Source organism: Pinus tabuliformis, chromosome 4_2 (assembly GCF_031772625.1).
Source record: "Pinus tabuliformis cultivar Carrire ecotype Pingquan chromosome 4_2, CPIR1, whole genome shotgun sequence".
NCBI classification, from domain to species: domain Eukaryota; kingdom Viridiplantae; phylum Streptophyta; class Pinopsida; order Pinales; family Pinaceae; genus Pinus; species Pinus tabuliformis.
The window spans coordinates 634,386,566-634,407,644 of record NC_142304.1 but is presented as its reverse complement, the minus strand read 5'-3'; positions in this window follow the sequence as shown (position 1 = coordinate 634,407,644).

Sequence of the window (21,079 nt, the reverse complement as noted above, 5' to 3'; positions counted from 1 at the left end):
CCCCTTCTTCGTCCTTCACTCTCGTTAGTTGACGGATTGCAATCAACATGACAACCAGAGGTTGATGCTACCAGATTGTGCAACCTTGGGGACCAGTCCCTTAGTATCCGGGGAATACAAGGACAATCACGATGGAAGTGGATCCCTTTGCAAATGACACATGGCGATTTAGGCCCGGTCGGTGCAGTGTGTGGGTTTTTGTCAGCTTTCTTCTGCTTGCCCCCAGTCGCCTTCACCATAGGCTCCTTCTGCTTCTTTTCTCTCTTCTTCTTTTCCTTCTTCTCCTTGGGAGGCTGGCTTTTGCCAGCTCTACCTTGCGAAGATGAAGGATCAGAGGAAGTATCATAAGAAGTGGAAGGCTGGTGGGTAGTTCTAGATTGTTCTGACTGTTGATTCGACTGCTCAGGATTAGTGGCGATCTGGACTACATTAGTTGAAAAGAGCCATACAGGGAGGCCAATTGTCAACCCTGGAAGTGACAATGTGGCCATATGAGGCGCACCAACATCTCCCCAAGAGGAGAAGGGATTTGGACTTCCGCCAAGGTTACTTCCTTGGTTGGTGGGCTCCATACTTTTCAACTGAAAGATCAACGTGGGAATAACAGGTGATTATGTTCCGCTTAAAATAAATTTTATTAACGACGCTTTTAGACACAAACTTGCTTTTTCATGTTTTAAGAGTCGAGAAAAAGCTAAAGATGACTCTAGTCGCCTTCGATGTTTTAACGAGCCCGAAGTGACAAATGCTCAGTTGGACTTTTTCAGTTATAGAGTTTGAAAAAGGCCAAAAGAAACTGCTCTGGAGATCTAGGCAGAGGGTGTGCCAAACCTTTCGCGAAACCACAGAATACGTTTTACGGTACGGGTGGTCGATCTTCGTGAATGCTGTGTTCACTGCATCGCGATCAGTAGGGCGGCCGACACGGTTTCCTAAGGATAAAGGATAAAAGCCTATAGGGGTCTCCCAATATACGCGACGGTACGCGGGAGCACAAGTCCGTGTTAGTGCCACCGACTCTCAGGAGGAATCACCCACCTTCGTAGAGATCGACAGTCACTATGTTTAACGACGTCGGAACACGTCTCTACCTAGACCTCTAGATGTTTGCGTTATGTTACAAAGCGTTGTTATGTAAATTGGGTTTATTTTAATGTTGATCTTGCTTAACAGTTTGCCTTTCAGGGTCGCCACGAGATGTATATATACAACTTCCTATATGCAATCTAAGATGAGAAGCAAATCTTTTCAATCTTTCAACTTTGAAAACCTTAATCTACTGAGGGAAAAGAAAGACACAACTTTTTCCACAGATCATAGAACACACACTAAAATGCACATTTCCTAAATCGTCAAGCACACAGTCAAATGCAAAATGCACAATGCATGTATTTCTTTTCGTTATCCTTAATGTTGATGTAAGACAGAAAGGAAACTGTTGTATGATTTTGAATCTAATTTCAAGTAGAAATAAACAAGCTTGTCCAAAATCAAAACGACACCTTATGATCGACTTGTTTAAACACTGGAAATGTATAGATTCAAACCATAAAGTGAAAAACAAACAAACTCAAACAGCCATGAACAGTAATAAAACTAGCTCTTAAGATCACAAAGACACTTTTACAGTTCAGGATCTAAGAGGTCACAACTATACTGGTTCGCTTTTCACAATGGGAAACTGTAACTGAAACAAGAAATACTGAAAGAACATTCACAGTTTCATCACACAACTGAGGCGGAATAATGTCAAGGAGAATGGTTTACAGCAAATACAATGACCAGCAAGCAATCAGCAAAAAATCAGTGAAAACAGGGCCAAGACACAATGGGAAAACTGAGCAAGACAAAGGCTAACTGGACCAGCGCAGGCTCTGGTCTGCCAAATTGACTCTCAGCGCAGTTCCTGAAGGGAGCACCTGCGCTGTAATGCAGACTGCCTATGGACAGCCTGCTCTGGGACACGAGAGTTACGTCTACAAAGTTTTCCGGGTCATAAAAAGCTCAAAAATGCACTGTTTTTGCTGAAATAAAAAGCTATAGGTCAAGTACAGGCTAAGGGATGATCAAGAGGATGAAGATCTATCACAAAGAGTAAAGAGTCTTTTGTAGATAAGCTCTTCAAATCTTGAATTTGCTCAGCAAATGAGCAAGAGTAGCAGACCCTCTACTTCGCTTTTGATATAGTCAAAAGCTTTTCGATTTGGTACTCTTTTCTTCAAGAAATGAATAGCAAAATACTACAAACACCAACAAGATACTAGGCTCCCCAGTGGAGTCGCCAGTTTGTTGTGGGGAAAAGTATCCGATGCGGATGACCCTATCCCTACTCTAAAGGTGACAGTCTTTAGCAACAACTGAAAGTAAAGTTTTGATGATTTCCTTTATGAAAGTACAGAGAGAATGAAGAAAGATTAACCAACCTGGTGTCTTTCGCTTAGTCGATCCTTGTCCTCTCTCTTTGTCTCTTGTTCCCAGCTCCTTGCTCTCTTTGCCGGTCCAGCTACACACAGATCCTACACAAACAAGAGAGGAAACTACAAGATACAAGTACTCATAACTGATGCATGGATTAGAGTGAATCAAATATACATGTAAATACAATACATCAATGTAATACAAGTATATAGGAGAACATGCAAAACTTTATTGATAGAAGTAACAGGGTTCTGAGAAGGTTACAACCAATGATGGCTCCAATCCAGCAGCACCTCCCCAGCAGCAAGAACTCTCCTCTTCACCTCTAGTAAAACAATCACCCAATAGCTCTAACTGTAAACCAACAGCACCTCCTTGCTTTACACAAAATTCCAGCCTCCTTAGACCTCATAGAAGAGCTCTATATATAGGAGAGAAGAAGAGAGGATGAGTCAGCTTGAGACTGACATGAAGCTGCCTTGTGTCCTCTCCCTCTTCAGTTAAACTTCAGTCCTTGAGTCCACTTGGAGATCCTTGCTTACACATGGTGATCAAGTACCTCTTACTCATCACAGGGCGAATCTCATGAACCAAGTGTCAGTTTGGAAGCTTCCTGGGCAGTTGACACCTTGCAGGATGACTGTGCCACTTGGCCAATCTCGCCCAGCGCAGGTAGCCTTCATTAATCTTGACTTCCAGCGCAGGTACAAGGAGGGACAGTTGCATTCCAGCGCAGAAGCTCAGTGGAGCAGCTGACATGATCCAAAATAAGCCTGTTTTGAAGTGTTTTCAGGTGGAGAACTGATTGGAAGTGCTGTTGTTTGATGACCTTGTTCTTTTAGGGGTAAGAACAACATGTTTAGGGACTGAGGATCCCTGTGATTATTGACATTTCATGCTCCATGATGCGAGGCACAAAAATGTCTATAACACAAAGGAAGGTTGAAATTAGCAGGGATGTTACATTTAATGAAGATTACGCCCTTGGAAAATAAAGGGACTTTCCTCCGCCTCCTCCTCCTGAGAAGAATGCTGAAATGGATATTTTAGATGGTCCTTCCATGCTCGAATATGAGAAAAATATTTTTAATGATCTCATGGAGCCCATGGATCCCTTAGATCCTCCTCCATGTGATGCTCCCACCAAGAAGAGGCCACTTTGGCTTTGAGACACATTACAGGATGATGAAAGATGAGCTCCTGTTCGAAGATAATTTAGAGAAAGTAAGAAGCCATGCAGTTACCAGGGATATATTGCAACCATGAGCACTATGATTCAAGGCGGACCTCCCACATTCGAAGAAGCCGTAAAGGAACAAGTTTTGAAAGATGTTCTGGCCAAAGAATATGAATCAATTATGAAGAATGATGTATAGGATGTGTCAATATTGAAGGGGAAATCTATGGTGACTCAAAGTAGTTATTTAAGCTCAAACATGGTGTTGATGGTAGCATTGAGAAATACAAGGCCAGGTTCATGGCTCGAGGATCCTCCCATATAGAGGGAGATTATTATGATGATATATTTGCACTTGTGGCTTGATACACAACCATTCATTTGATAGCTGCCTTTGTCGCAAGTGAATGATGGACCCTTCATAAGATGGATGTGAAGACTGCATTTCTCCATGCATGTTACAAGAAGAAGTGTATGTTGAGCAGTCATAGAGATTCGAAGCAAGGATTGAAAGATACATGTTTGAAGATTAAAGAAGGAATTGTATGGCTTTAAGAAAGCCCCAAGAGCATGGTACGCCCGCATAGACAGTTATTTGATGAATTTGGGTATCACAAGAAGCAATGTCGACCCCAAACTCTACTTCAAGGTAGTCCAAGGTATGTTGTTGATTTTGGTTTTATATGTTAACGATTTATTCTTGACAGGGAGTGAGCCCCTAATGATCGAGTGTAAGAGGCAGTTGGCCTCTGAATTTGAGATGAAGGACCTTGGACTCATGCACTACTTTCTAGGCCTTGAGGTGTGGCAAAGGCCTAGTGATATTTTCTTTTCACAAGGAACATGTGTTGTGAAATTGCTGGAAAGATTTGGAATGACATAATGCAAGTCCCTACCCACACCGATGGAAATGAACTTCAAGAAGTTATGTGGAGAAGTTGCAGGACCTGATTTGGCGAATCCATTTGAGTATAAATAGTTGATTGGGGCTCTGATGTTCTTAGTGAACACCCATCTAAATATATGCTATGCAGTGAACACATTGAGTAAATTCATGACCAAGCCTCCCCATGCACACTAAATCGCTACCAAAAAACATTTTGAGATATTTGCGTGGGATGATCACACATGGTCTGAGATATTCTGCCGGAGATGTTCGACTTTGTGGATACATCAATGTTGACTGAGTACGAAACGTTGTTGACAGGAAGAGTATGTATGGATGTTGTTTTTGCCTTGGATCTGCCATGATATCTAAGGATAATTTGAAGGATGGAAGTTTATCTTAAAGTTTAACAACATTGTCAAATCTTATTAGTCCCTAATATCCAATTTTTAAAAAGCTTGATGATAATTTTGTAAAAATGTTTATATTTCTAATTAATTTATATTAGACAATATATAATAATGACAATTTTTAAGGTAAAATAAGTTTATACTATAAAATTTGGGTGAATACTTTTTCCAAAAAATGGAAATTAGTATACCTTAAAAAAAAACATGAAATATTAGCCCACCTACGAATATTAGCCCCTAAAATTTTCGCTGATGGTATCTTGGATGAGCGGGAAGCATAAGTCCGTAACATTAAGTACTGCTAAGGAAAAGTATATTTCCGTTAGCATGGCTAGCTACGAAGAAGTTTGGTTGAGGAAGCTCTTTGGAGAGCTATTTGAGAAGGTCCTAGATACTAGAGTGATATAATGTGACAATAAGAGTGGGATTTGTTTGGTAGAGAATCTTGTATTTCATGACAAGTCTAAGCATATAGAGTTTCGATATCACTTCATTCGAGACATGGTGTAGAGAGGAGCTGTTAGATTGCATCACATATCAATGGATGAACATATTGAAGATATTCTCACCAGGGCTTTGCTGAAAGGGAAGCTCTTAGTCTTTGGAGAGAAGCTTGGAGTAATGGATGTGAACCCTCCTAATTAGGGGCATCGTCAATCAAGGACACTTAGCTAGATCTTCGCTCTTGTTTGAGCTCCTAGGGCATGGAATTGAGATAGAGGGCTCCTGGGGTTGGGCGATTGCTGGACAATAGTTTTTCACCCCTATATGTTACCCATAGGGTAGGAGATGTTTTATAGAGTATACCCCAGTTGGCATCATACCTACAAGTTGGGCTTGTTGGGATTGTCCCTCTTCGTCTGGCCAACTGATCCAGGTGGATATTGGTGGCCACCTGCCAAGTCCACCTGGAGCCCCACCATTGTCTTTCTCAGCATTTTCAGTTTCCTTAATTGTACCACAACTTACTATTTTTAGCAGTTTTTCGGGTCCTAAACTTCCGGAGCCGTTTTGAGGCCCTAAACGACGTTTTTTGGGGAATCCGGGGGCAACATGGGTCCATGGAATGGACATGGACCGATGTTGCCCATTCCAACAACGATAGTGCTCGGATAGATCTTTCTAATGAGCTATTGTACGCGTCAAACGGAGATCATATGCCAAAGTTACGACCCCAGGAAGTTGATGTACCAATTTACCCCAAACGGGGCCCACAGTTTGGCGTTTCATATCCTAGGGTTAGGTTTTGGAATGTTAAGGGTTTTCCATTGTTTCTCAACAATAAATAGGCCTTCGAGCCTCATTGTAACACAGTTCAGAGGCATGTAGCCACCACATCTCTTCTCAGAGATAAGCTACCATCACCCTAGCTGGTTTATTTCCATTTCTGGTTGTAATCATATTTCAGTATTTTCCATTAATGAAATGAAGTATTATTTCCACTGCATCTTTGTGTATATGGTTATCTCTGTAATTTGTTGCGTTTCGGTTTAAATCCGGATCAGTGGTATCAGAGCGGTCTGCTTTTTCTCTATTTTTCTTTGCATGTCCCCAACAAGGTCGGGATATAAGGAGTTAGGGCTTGAACTGGTTGAACCTTTGCAAGACCAGCCTCGCAAATCTCGACGGCCTCCCATGGCGGACGAGAAGAAAGATGAGGGGGCAGGAGATCCCATCAAAATCTTGCTCGAAGAAGCCCTCGAGTGACAATGGAACGCGATGATGGACAGTTTTGCCCAGATCCTTCAGCGGCTACCCAGAAGCAACGCATCGGCTTCCAGCAGCTTCTCTGGAAACGCCACACCCTTTAGGTACAAGTTTATTTTGAAATCCCCATATTCGAGGGTCAGATAGACGCAGATGCCGTAGATAAATGATTAAATCTGCTAGAGGGTTATTTTTCTGTTCATGAATTTTCGAGTCGGGAAAAGATTGTTTTTGCTCTTCTCAAAGCAGCCCCCCACGTCAAGGACTGGTGGGAAACCTACTGCGAGCAGAAGGATGAAAGTACTGGCTCACTATTTTCAGCCGCACCCACCTGGGATTCGTTCCGGGATGCCATCAAGGAGCAGTACTACCCTGTCGGAAGCTATGAGGATGAATACATAAAGTGGACCACGCTGCAGCAGGGAAGGGACCAAGACGTGCCAGAGTTCACCAATCTTTTCCATACCCTTCGCAAAAAGTTGGGTATCAAGGATTCGGAGCAACATTTGATACTCAAATACCGTGGCTGCCTGCACAAGTACATCCAGGAAGAAATACAATTCCTAAACATCCCCTCGCTCGGCGCAGCATACCGATATGCCGTCAAGGTCGAGCAGAAGTTTAAACAAAAGAAGCGAGACTTTGGATCTGCGAATCCAAAGCAGGGGAAAGGTGCCCCTAAACCACAGAACAAAGGACAAAGCCAAGGCGGGACAACCCAAGACAACCAGCCGAAGCTGCAAGCAAAGAACATCGCCGCGAAGCCGAGAAAGGACACTGGAAAATGGTGCGAGTTCCATAAGAGCTCCACTCACAACACAAGTGAGTGTCGGGCCAAGCAGTCACTGGTGGCTGAGCTAAAGGTTTCAGAATCAGATGCATGTTCCGACTCTGAGTCAGAACCCGATAAGGGGTATGAAAAAGGGAAGCAGATCATTGATGCGGATCCCAGCGCCACTGTTGCTACCGCAAAGATCCAGAAAAATGAACCCGAAGATCCAGAGGAGGAGGAGCGTCTCTTCCACTCCCAGATGTGGGTAAAGGGCTCCCCGATACAGTTCATTGTTGATAGCGGGAGTCAAAAGAACCTCATTTCGGCAGAGGTCGTGAAGCGGTTGGGCTTACCGACCACAGCACATCCACAACCATACACCATTGGGTGGCTTCACCAAGGACGAGATCTTCGCGTGAGCCAGCAGTGTCGCCTTCCATACAACATCAAGCCCTTCACGGATGAGGTATTGTGTGACATTGCTCCCCTTGAAGTTTGTGATGTATTACTAGGACAACCATACTTGTGGAAGCGACATGTTGTGTATGAATCAAGGCCCCGTGCTGTTATTATTACATTGGGAAATAAGTTGTTCAGGATACCAGAGGTAGCACCACCTGCCGCCATCTCTTTGATTACTGCAAAACAATGCAGTAAGATCATTTCCAAAACCAGGAAATTTGTTTTCCTGATGATACGCCCTCAAGGAAAGAAGAAGACAGTGGCCGCGGCCTCCAAACGGGGTCCCTCTGCACGACAACTACAGATGGACAAGATTGTGGAGGAGTACGATGACATCTTCACCTCCCCGGCAGGGGTTCCTCTGCACTGTCAAGTCAAGCACTCCATCGATCTGACCCCAGGTGCGCCGCTACCCAATGGACCAATTTATCGGCGCTCCGTTCTGGAGAACAATGAAATCAAGAGGCAGATTCAGGAGCTCCTGCAGAAAGGTCACATCCGTCCGAGTTCATCGCCCTGTGGGAGCCCGATCGTGTTGGTACAGAAGAAGGATGGGACGTGGAGACTCTGTATTGACTATCGGGCGCTGAACAAGATCACTGTCCGTAATAGGTACCCGATCCCGCGGATTGATGACCTCCTAGACCAACTAAAGGGGGCGAAATATTTCAGCAAGATCGATCTGAAGTCAGGATATCACCAGGTACCAATCGAACCCTCAGATGTGTGGAAGACTGCCTTCAAATCCAAGGAGGGCCTCTTCGAATGGTTGGTCATGCCTTTCGGATTGACGAATGCTCCTGCAACCTTTATGAGGCTAATGGATGACATCTTGCGGCCATTCACCAACTCCTTTGTAGTAGTATACTTGGATGACATTCTGATCTTCAGCCAGAGTTGGGAAGAGCACCTCCACCACATCCGACAGGTTCTCCAAACACTGCGGCAACACAAGCTATGTGCCAATTTGGAGAAATGCACTTTTGGCATGACCCAGGTTCAGTATCTGGGATACATCATTGATGAACAGGGGGTGCATGTCGATCCAGCCAAGGTCCAAGTCATTCGGGATTGGCCCTCTCCAACCACTCTAACAGAGCTCCGCAGCTTTCTAGGTCTTGCCAACTTCTACCGCAGGTTTGTGTTGGGGTTTTCTCATATTTCTTGGCCCTTGAGTCAAGTCACCAAGGGAGGGGCGAAAGCAAAATTCTTTTGGTCTGAATCTCAACAGAAGGCATTCAGGGAGTTGAAGGATCGCCTCTGCACGGCACCAGTGCTCGCGTTACCAGATTTACAACAACCATTTGAGGTCGAGACAGATGCCTCTGACTATGCTATTGGGGCAGTCCTTACTCAACATGGACATCCAGTGGCATATCACAGTGAAACACTTTCAGACACAGTCCGGAAGTACCCCACTTATGATAAAGAGATGTATTCCATTGTACAGGCCTGCCGACAATGGAAGCATTACATTTTGGGGAAGGAAACGGTCATCCACACAGACCACCGACCCCTGCAGTTCATACAGACCCAAGGGAAATTGCAGAATGATCGCCATCAGAAGTGGTCTACATACCTGCAACAGTTTCACTTGAATATCAAGTATAAAAAGGGCAGCACCAATAATGTTGCAGATTGCCTCAGTCGACCACCGATCATGGCGCTAACCACCGTGCTCAACTCTTGTGGGCACGAGACTTCTGATTGGCCACTTCTCTACAAAAGCGACCCAGAATTCGGCCACACATACCAGACACTCTTGGAGGGTCGGCATGTTGCAGATTTTCACCTCCAGAATGCCCTATTATGCCACCTCGGTCACCTTTGTGTTCCTTCAAGCGAGCGTGCCAAGATGCTAGTCGGGCTGCTGGGCATTTCGGGGTCGAGAAAACAGTGGCAGTACTGCAAAATTATTTCTATTGGCCGAATCTTCGACAGGATGTTGGGAAGTACATCCGATCATGTACTGCCTGTGCCATTGCCAAACCGACCATTAAGAAGCACGGCCTCTATACCCCGTTGCCTACCCCTAGTCGACCTTGGGAATCCATCTCCATGGATTACATGTCAGGCCTTCCTTCCACTAAGCATGGAAATGACTGTGTTTTTGTGGTCGTCGACAGGTTCTCAAAGATGGCCATTATGGTGGCCTGCAAGAAGAATATCACAGCAGAAGCCACTGCTAAACTCTTCTTTGAACGAGTGTGGGTGCACTTTGGGATCCCACAGTCTATCATCTCAGATCGGGACAGTCGGTTTCTCAGCACATTTTGGTCCAGTCTCTGGTCAATGCTGGACACCAAACTCACGAAGTCCACAGCCTTCCATCCTCAAACTGATGGCCAGACAGAGGTTGTCAATAGGATGATTGTGCACATTCTGCGCATGTATAACTCAAAGCATCCACGCACATGGGACGAGAGCCTCCCCTATGTTCAGCACAGCTACAACCGAGCTCTTCACAGCTCCACTGGCCATAGCCCTTTTCAGGTGGGTTTGGGATTCCAGCCACTATGCCCCATTGATGTGGCCATGCCACTTGCAGCTACTCACATAAATTCAGCTCATGTCCAGTCCGAAACAGATAAGGCCACCAGCTTCATTGAGCGCATCCAACATATTCGCCAGCAGGTCCATGACATTCTTGAGAAATCAAATGCCAAGTACAAGCAGCGACATGATCAACATCGGGTGCCACACAAGTTTCAGGTGGGCGACAAAGTCTGGTTGCATTTGCAAAAGGAACGCCTTACTGGAGCCTATCGGAAATTGAGACCACTCCGATATGGTCCTTACACCATTACTAAGGCTATGGGAGACAATGCATTTGAGCTCAGCATTCCCCCATTCCTTGGCCTGCACCCAGTGTTCAATGTGGACCGCCTTCGGCCATACTTTCCACCATTGCTAGACACATCCGACATTGCAGAACAGCTCAAACCCACAGAATTAAATCCAGATTGCATGGAACAAGCTGCAACTGATCGGATCATGGACACACAGATCAAGAACACTCGCCAACAGAATATCCAACTGTATCGAGTTGTCAAAGCAGGCCAACTCCTTCAGCAGGGCAAGTGGCTCACCAGGGAACAAGTTCAGCAGAAGTTTCCTCATCTCATGGAGGAGCTCAACGCAATGGGGACCATTGCTTCCTAAGGGGGGAGGAATGATCCAGGTGGATATTGGTGGCCACCTGCCAAGTCCACCTGGACCCCCACCATTGTCTTTCTCAGCATTTTCAGTTTCCTTAATTGTAGCACAACTTACTATTTTTAGCAGTTTTTCGGGTCCTGAACTTCCGGAGCCGTTTTGAGGCCCTAAACGACGTTTTTTGGGGAATCCGGGGGCAACATGGGTCCATGGAATGGACCGGTTCCAACAATGATAGTGCTCGGATAGATCTTTCTAATGAGCTATTGTACGCGTCAAACGGAGATCATATGCCAAAGTTACGACCCCGGGAAGTTGATGTACCAATTTACCCCAAACGGGGCCCACAGTTTGGCGTTTCATCTCCTAGGGTTAGGTTTTGGAATGTTAAGGGTTTTCCATTGTTTCTCAACAATAAATAGGCCTTCGAGCCTCATTGTAACACAGTTCAGAGGCATGTAGCCATCACATCTCTTCTCAGAGATAAGCTACCATCGCCCTAGCTGGTTTATTTCCATTTCTGGTTGTAAGCATATTTCAGTATTTTCCATTAATGAAATGAAGTATTATTTCCGCTGCATCTTTGTGTATATGGTTATCTCTGTAATTTGTTGCGTTCCTGTTTAAATCCGGATCAGTGGTATCAGAGCGGTCTGCTTTTTCTCTGTTTTTCTTTGCATGTCCCCAACAAGGTCGGGATATAAGGAGTTAGGGCTTGAACTGGTTGAACCTTTGCAAGACCAGCCTCGCAAATCCCGACGGCCTCCCATGGCGGACGAGAAGAAAGACGAGGGGGCAGGAGATCCCATCAAAATCTTGCTCGAAGAAGCCCTCGAGCGACAACGGAACGCGATGATGGACAACTTTGCCCAGATCCTTCAGCGGCTACCCAGAAGCAACGCATCGGCTTCCAGCAGCTACTCTGGAAACGCCACACCCTTTAAGGTACAAGTTAATTTTGAAATCCCCATATTCGAGGGTCAGATAGACGCAGATGCCGTAGATAAATGGTTAAATCTGCTAGAGGGTTATTTTTCTGTTCATGAATTTTCGAGTCGGGAAAAGATTGTTTTTGCTCTTCTCAAAGCAGCCCCCCACGTCAAGGACTGGTGGGAAACCTACTGCGAGCAGAAGGATGAAAGTACTGGCTCACTATTTTCAGCCGCACCCACCTGGGATTCGTTCCGGGATGCCATCAAGGAGCAGTACTACCCTGTCGGAAGCTATGAGGATGAATACATAAAGTGGACCACGCTGCGGCAGGGAAGGGACCAAGACGTGCCGGAGTTCACCAATCTTTTCCATACCCTTCGCACAAAGTTGGGTATCAAGGATTCGGAGCAACATTTGATACTCAAATACCGTGGCTGCCTGCACAAGTACATCCAGGAAGAAATACAATTCCTAAACATCCCCTCGCTCGGCGCAGCATACCGATATGCCGTCAAGGTCGAGCAGAAGTTTAAACAAAAGAAGCGAGACTTTGGATCTGCGAATCCAAAGCAGGGGAAAGGTGCCCCTAAACCACAGAACAAAGGACAAAGCCAAGGCGGGACAGCCCAAGACAACCAGCCGAAGCTGCAAGCAAAGAACAACGCCGCGAAGCCGAGAAAGGACACTGGAAAATGGTGCGAGTTCCATAAGAGCTCCACTCACAACACAAGTGAGTGTCGGGCCAAGCAGTCACTGGTGGCTGAGCTAAAGGTTTCAGAATCAGATGCATGTTCCGACTCTGAGTCAGAACCCGATAAGGGGTATGAAAAAGGGAAGCAGATCATTGATGCGGATCCCAGCGCCACTGTTGCTACCGCAAAGATCCAAAAAAATGAACCCGAAGATCCAGAGGAGGAGGAGCGTCTCTTCCACTCCCAGATGTGGGTAAAGGGCTCCCCGATACAGTTCATTGTTGATAGCGGGAGTCAAAAGAACCTCATTTCGGCAGAGGTCGTGAAGCGGTTGGGCTTACCGACCACAGCACATCCACAACCATACACCATTGGGTGGCTTCACCAAGGACGAGATCTTCGCGTGAGCCAGCAGTGTCGCCTTCCATACAACATCAAGCCCTTCACGGATGAGGTATTGTGTGACATTGCTCCCCTTGAAGTTTGTGATGTATTACTAGGACAACCATACTTGTGGAAGCGACATGCTGTGTATGAATCAAGGCCCCGTGCTGTTATTATTACATTGGGAAATAAGTTGTTCAGGATACCAGAGGTAGCACCACCTGCCGCCATCTCTTTGATTACTGCAAAACAATGCAGTAAGATCATTTCCAAAACCAGGAAATTTGTTTTCCTGATGATACGCCCTCAAGGAAAGAAGAAGACAGTGGCCGCGGCCTCCAAACAGGGTCCCTCTGCACGACAACTACAGATGGACAAGATTGTGGAGGAGTACGAGGACATCTTCACCTCCCCGGCAGGGGTTCCTCTGCACTGTCAAGTCAAGCACTCCATCGATCTGACCCCAGGTGCGCCGCTACCCAATGGACCAATTTATCGGCGCTCCGTTCTGGAGAACAATGAAATCAAGAGGCAGATTCAGGAGCTCCTGCAGAAAGGTCACATCCGTCCGAGTTCATCGCCCTGTGGGAGCCCGATCGTGTTGGTACAGAAGAAGGATGGGACGTGGAGACTCTGTATTGACTATCGGGCGCTGAACAAGATCACTGTCCGTAATAGGTACCCGATCCCGCGGATTGATGACCTCCTAGACCAACTAAAGGGGGCGAAATATTTCAGCAAGATCGATCTGAAGTCAGGATATCACCAGGTACCAATCGAACCCTCAGATGTGTGGAAGACTGCCTTCAAATCCAAGGAGGGCCTCTTCGAATGGTTGGTCATGCCTTTCGGATTGACGAATGCTCCTGCAACCTTTATGAGGCTAATGGATGACATCTTGCGGCCATTCACCAACTCCTTTGTAGTAGTATACTTGGATGACATTCTGATCTTCAGCCAGAGTTGGGAAGAGCACCTCCACCACATCCGACAGGTTCTCCAAACACTGCGGCAACACAAGCTATGTGCCAATTTGGAGAAATGCACTTTTGGCATGACCCAGGTTCAGTATCTGGGATACATCATTGATGAACAGGGGTGCATGTCGATCCAGCCAAGGTCCAAGTCATTCGGGATTGGCCCTCTCCAACCACTCTAACAGAGCTCCGCAGCTTTCTAGGTCTTGCCAACTTCTACCGCAGGTTTGTGTTGGGGTTTTCTCATATTTCTTGGCCCTTGAGTCAAGTCACCAAGGGAGGGGCGAAAGCAAAATTCTTTTGGTCTGAATCTCAACAGAAGGCATTCAGGGAGTTGAAGGATCGCCTCTGCACGGCACCAGTGCTCGCGTTACCAGATTTACAACAACCATTTGAGGTCGAGACAGATGCCTCTGACTATGCTATTGGGGCAGTCCTTACTCAACATGGACATCCAGTGGCATATCACAGTGAAACACTTTCAGACACAGTCCGGAAGTACCCCACTTATGATAAAGAGATGTATTCCATTGTACAGGCCTGCCGACAATGGAAGCATTACATTTTGGGGAAGGAAACGGTCATCCACACAGACCACCGACCCCTGCAGTTCATACAGACCCAAGGGAAATTGCAGAATGATCGCCATCAGAAGTGGTCTACATACCTGCAACAGTTTCACTTGAATATCAAGTATAAAAAGGGCAGCACCAATAATGTTGCAGATTGCCTCAGTCGACCACCGATCATGGCGCTAACCACCGTGCTCAACTCTTGTGGGCACGAGACTTCTGATTGGCCACTTCTCTACAAAAGCGACCCAGAATTCGGCCACACATACCAGACACTCTTGGAGGGTCGGCATGTTGCAGATTTTCACCTCCAGAATGCCCTATTATGCCACCTCGGTCACCTTTGTGTTCCTTCAAGCGAGCGTGCCAAGATGCTAGTCGGGCTGCTGGGCATTTCGGGGTCGAGAAAACAGTGGCAGTACTGCAAAATTATTTCTATTGGCCGAATCTTCGACAGGATGTTGGGAAGTACATCCGATCATGTACTGCCTGTGCCATTGCCAAACCGACCATTAAGAAGCACGGCCTCTATACCCCGTTGCCTACCCCTAGTCGACCTTGGGAATCCATCTCCATGGATTACATGTCAGGCCTTCCTTCCACTAAGCATGGAAATGACTGTGTTTTTGTGGTCGTCGACAGGTTCTCAAAGATGGCCATTATGGTGGCCTGCAAGAAGAATATCACAACAGAAGCCACTGCTAAACTCTTCTTTGAACGAGTGTGGGTGCACTTTGGGATCCCACAGTCTATCATCTCAGATCGGGACAGTCGGTTTCTCAGCACATTTTGGTCCAGTCTCTGGTCAATGCTGGACACCAAACTCACGAAGTCCACAGCCTTCCATCCTCAAACTGATGGCCAGACAGAGGTTGTCAATAGGATGATTGTGCACATTTTGCGCATGTATAACTCAAAGCATCCACGCACATGGGACGAGAGCCTCCCCTATGTTCAGCACAGCTACAACCGAGCTCTTCACAGCTCCACTGGCCATAGCCCTTTTCAGGTGGGTTTGGGATTCCAGCCACTATGCCCCATTGATGTGGCCATGCCACTTGCAGCTACTCACATGAATTCAGCTCATGTCCAGTCCGAAACAGATAAGGCCACCAGCTTCATTGAGCGCATCCAACATTTTCGCCAGCAGGTCCATGACATTCTTGAGAAATCAAATGCCAAGTACAAGCAGCGACATGATCAACATCGGGTGCCACACAAGTTTCAGGTGGGCGACAAAGTCTGGTTGCATTTGCAAAAGGAACGCCTTACTGGAGCCTATCGGAAATTGAGACCACTCCGATATGGTCCTTACACCATTACTAAGGCTATGGGAGACAATGCATTTGAGCTCAGCATTCCCCCATTCCTTGGCCTGCACCCAGTGTTCAATGTGGACCGCCTTCGGCCATACTTTCCACCATTGCTCGACACATCCGACATTGCAGAACAGCTCAAACCCATAGAATTAAATCCAGATTGCATGGAACAAGCTGCAACTGATCGGATCATGGACACACAGATCAAGAACACTCGCCAACAGAATATCCAACTGTATCGAGTTGTCAAAGCAGGCCAACTCCTTCAGCAGGGCAAGTGGCTCACCAGGGAACAAGTTCAGCAGAAGTTTCCTCATCTCATGGAGGAGCTCAACGCAATGGGGACCATTGCTTCCTAAGGGGGGAGGAATGATCCAGGTGTATATTGGTGGCCACCTGCCAAGTCCACCTGGACCCCCACCATTGTCTTTCTCAGCATTTTCAGTTTCCTTAATTGTAGCACAACTTACTATTTTTAGCAGTTTTTCGGGTCCTAAACTTCCGGAGCCGTTTTGAGGCCCTAAACGACGTTTTTTGGGGAATCCGGGGGCAACATGGGTACATGGAATGGACCGATTTTGCCCGTTCCAACAATGATAGTGCTCAGATAGATCTTTCTAATGAGCTATTGTACGCGTCAAACGGAGATCATATGCCAAAGTTACGACCCCGGGAAGTTGATGTACCAATTTACCCCAAACGGGGCCCACAGTTTGGCGTTTCATCTCCTAGGGTTAGGTTTTGGAATGTTAAGGGTTTTCCATTGTTTCTCAACAATAAATAGGCCTTCGAGCCTCATTGTAACACAGTTCAGAGGCATGTAGCCACCACATCTCTTCTCAGAGATAAGCTACCATCGCCCTAGCTGGTTTATTTCCATTTCTGGTTGTAAGCATATTTCAGTATTTTCCATTAATGAAATGAAGTATTATTTCCACTGCATCTTTGTGTATATGGTTATCTCTGTAATTTGTTGCGTTCCTGTTTAAATCCGGATCACCAACGGGTTGAGGAGGATTGGGGGTGTGTGATCCTTACCTTTTGGTAAGTCAGGTATCTCACCCAAGCTCGGATTATGATGCAAGTGTTCTACCACATGACTCCTGAGGGTCATTGTTGGGAAGATCGATGGGAATATGATGGGTTGAGATATGGGGTTGAAGATATTTATCCCCCCCATGCGATTCTGGCTTGAGATGCACTCCCTGATGTGGTTTCAAATTGAGATATGCTCTCCGATGAGATAGAGAATGGTAGCTTTTGATCTCTAATGATTCTTCTTCTTTAGAGTCGATAATGTTTCAGCAGATAGAGTTGAGAATATATGGGACATATGATGATAGGATGATATGTTGATCGATGGACATATATTGACAAGTGGAATTTCCCCTAGTTGAGAGGGAGTACTAAAAATATGAAACTAAGGTCAAATTTTACATTTGACAACTATTTTTATGGAAATTATGATGGCATTGAATTCCTCATTTCGAGAGGACCAAAATTGACCTAAATATCACTCAAATCAGATAAGGAAAACTGTACTTATGACGAAAAACCCACATATGCACATTTGAACAAGGTTGGCTCTAAAGAAAATTGGACACCCTTGGAAACCTATAAATACAAGTGACCTCAATCTCATTTAGACATCATCAATAATATTCTTCTCTTCTTCATTGATTGGGTCACAGAAGTTTCAGCCAGGGACGACAAAAAAGGTTCGCAAAGGGTCCAAAATTACAAGCTCTGAGGCTCGCATATGTTTTAGGGTTTTTGGGCTACAATCGTAGGCACGTCACAGAGAAAAATCATCCACAGTTGTTGTCTTTTAGGCATCAAAGGAGCAACAAAAAAACATTAGTTGCTCACACAACCTCTTCATGCATGCGACTGGGAAGTTTGACTCAGATTTGACAAAGGACTGAAGTTGACCACAAACGGGAAAAGTTGTCTCTGATATATTTTGATGATGGAAACAAATTTCTAAAGATTGATGGGTTATTTTTCTTAATGATATTGTATTGGGTTCATTGTACTCATTGTTGAATATTTTATGGCAATCTAATAGAAGAATAATTTCAAAGGGATTTCCCCATAGTGCGGTTTTCCCTGGTCTTTAACCAAAACTGATGTCTCTTATTGATGTGTTGACTATCTCCTTTGTCATTGCATTTATTGTTCTATCTTCAATTATTGTTGATGAATGGAAAGATTAATTTTAATTAGAAATATTTCTAATTAAAGTATTGAATTAGGCTAAAGTAATTGATACAACATAGAAGAATTTGAAAATTTAACAACGGGGACATGTCCCCCAGGGTTAGGTGCACACACCTCGCACTTTCCATGCACTCAAGACGTGGGGACACTTGGGAAAACATTTCCCCACATCCCACTTTTTGGGAGACATGGGAAGATGCAAGGGCAAGCATTTCGCTAGTGAGGGGGATGCGTCTCCCAAAAATGAGTGCCTCTAGGTGCACCCCTCAAAAGGGGGATGCCCAGAAGCAACCCCTTTTGATGGGGGACACCCAGAAGCACACATTTTGAGTTTCCAGTTGTTTGATGTGGGAAAGCTTAATATTCAAGCCTATTGGCCTAGTATTGTTATGAATGTCATGGTAATGTTAAATTCTTAAAGTAAAAGTGACATTATCCCTTATCTTTCATTTTTATCCTTTTACTTAAATTTTTAACATTACCATAAAAGGACTCGGACATTCAAGACTGGTTCTGATCTCATTAGATCTCATATGGAGAAAGTAGAATTTGATATCACTCAGAAACCAATAGACTTAAAATATTTTCAATATTTTAGGATCAAGGTGTGGGGGGGGAGGGCTATGTATCTTGATGTTAGTGGCATTGGTTGTCAAATTCCTCTATCATGACCCTACTAAAAATGTACCCATCACTCAAATAAAATCTTGAGTACACATGTTATGGTTTTCTATCTTATTTTAATGTTTACAGAGTGGTATTGATGATAACGATCCCAATATATGTAATGATTTTGATGATATGTAAGTATTTGTTGTAGCAAGACTTTTTTTGGAGGTTAGAGGCCATCTAGAGCATATTTGTTGATCTATTTTCAGTTCAGAGATGGATTGCATTTGGTACTATATTGGTTATGTGGACCCTTACATGATATATAAATGAGAACTTTTGTTTATTTGTGTATAAATGGTTTGAATATATATATATATATATATATATATATATATATATATATTATTTTATTTTATTTTTAATATTTTAGGTGTTTTTGTTGACTGGGTTTTTGGTCTGATTTTTTTACTAATTTCAACCACTTCGTGGTTCAGATGGTTTTTTAGTTTAATCACCAATTCAATTTCAATAACATTGGTATTTACTATAGTCTATTCGACTTACTACTAACTAGATTCTAGAATGATGAATGCTAAATTTAAATTTTAAATCAATTTACATTCTAGAATGATGAATGATAAATTTAATTTTTAAAATAGTGTAGATTCAAGAATGATGAATGATGAATATGGATCAATGTATTTTATTATTGAATCTCATGTGTATGAATTAAGGATGAGTACGAATGATGTACGTACCGGTGTGAATGATGAATATGGATCAATGCATTTCATTGTTTAATTCAATTATGTATGGATAAATATATTCATGCTTTTATTATTGAATTTGAATTTGAAATATATATATATATATTGGCTATGGTTCATGGACACCTTGGTCAATGGGTGGCGCTACGTCCACGGAAAAATCTGGGTTGATCGACCCCGAAGGGAATCTAGCCCCATGGCCCACTAGCTAGGCCTGACCCCAAGGGCTTTGGGGAGAATGGACCCTGTGACCTCCCGATGGTGAGGCACTGATTTTGACCAACTGAGCTAACCCTTGGGATATATATATATATATATATATATATATACCCCAAGGTCTCCCCGTACCCCCTAAATTTTCTTAAAATTTGAGGGTACATCCACATGTCCCAAAAACACTGAATACCTTATTGAAATATACATATTATTTCCAGTGTTCCACTAGGATGCATCCCCATGGTGTGGTGCACACACCCCACGCTTCCCATGCACCCGAGATGAGGGATGCTTGGGGAAACATTTCCCCACATCCCCCACATCCCCCTTTTGGGGAGACGTGGGGATATGCAGGGAGAAGCATTTCCCTAGTGTGGGGGATGAGTCTCCCAAAAATGGGTGCTTCTAGGCACACCCATCAAATGGGGGATTCCCAAAAGTAACCCCTTTTGATGGTGGACACCGAAAAGCACCCCTTTTGAGTTTCCAGAACTTTTATGTGGGAAAGCCTAATATTGAACCCTATGGCCCTAGTATTGTTATGCATTCCATGGTAATGTTACATTCGTAAAGTAAAAGTGACATTATCCTCTATTTTTCATTTTTATCCGTTTACTTAAATTTTTAACATTACCATAAAATGACTCAAATGGTCAAGAGTGGTTCTGATCTCATTGGATCTCATATGGAGAAAGTAGCATTTTAGATGTCACTTAGAATCCAACAGACTTAATAGATTTTTCATATTTCAAGATCGACGGATTGCAACATTTCCATTGAATTTTGTCATGTACCAGGGTATGGAACTAGTATTTAATCAAGAGCACCAAGCCCTCTATGTACCTTAATGTTAGTGGCATTGGTTGACAAATTTCTCTATCATGACCCTACTAAAAATGTACCCATCACCAAAATAAAATCTTGACTTGACATGCTATGATTTTTCTATTGATAATAAAGGTCCCAATATATGTAATGATTTTGATGATATGTAGGTATTTGTTGTAACATGATATTTTTTGGATGCTAGAGGCCATGTACACCGTATTTGTTGATATATTTTCAATTCACAGATGGATTGCACTTAGTGCTATTTTGCTTATGTGGACCCTCACATGCTATATAAATGAGAAATTTTGCTTATTTATGTACAAGTGGCTTGACTTCATATGGATGCACATGAATACATATGTTTTGTTTGAAATTTGAATATTTTAGCTTTTTTTGGTTGAGGAGATTTTGGTCTAGTTATTTTTTTACTAATTTCTTTGGTCCGGTTCTTTTACTGATTTCAACCCGTTCTCAGTTTACAGGTTTTCAGTTCGATCACGAGTTTGATTTCGATAACATTGGTATCTACTATAATCTGTTCTCCTTGGTACTAATTCAATTCTAGAAT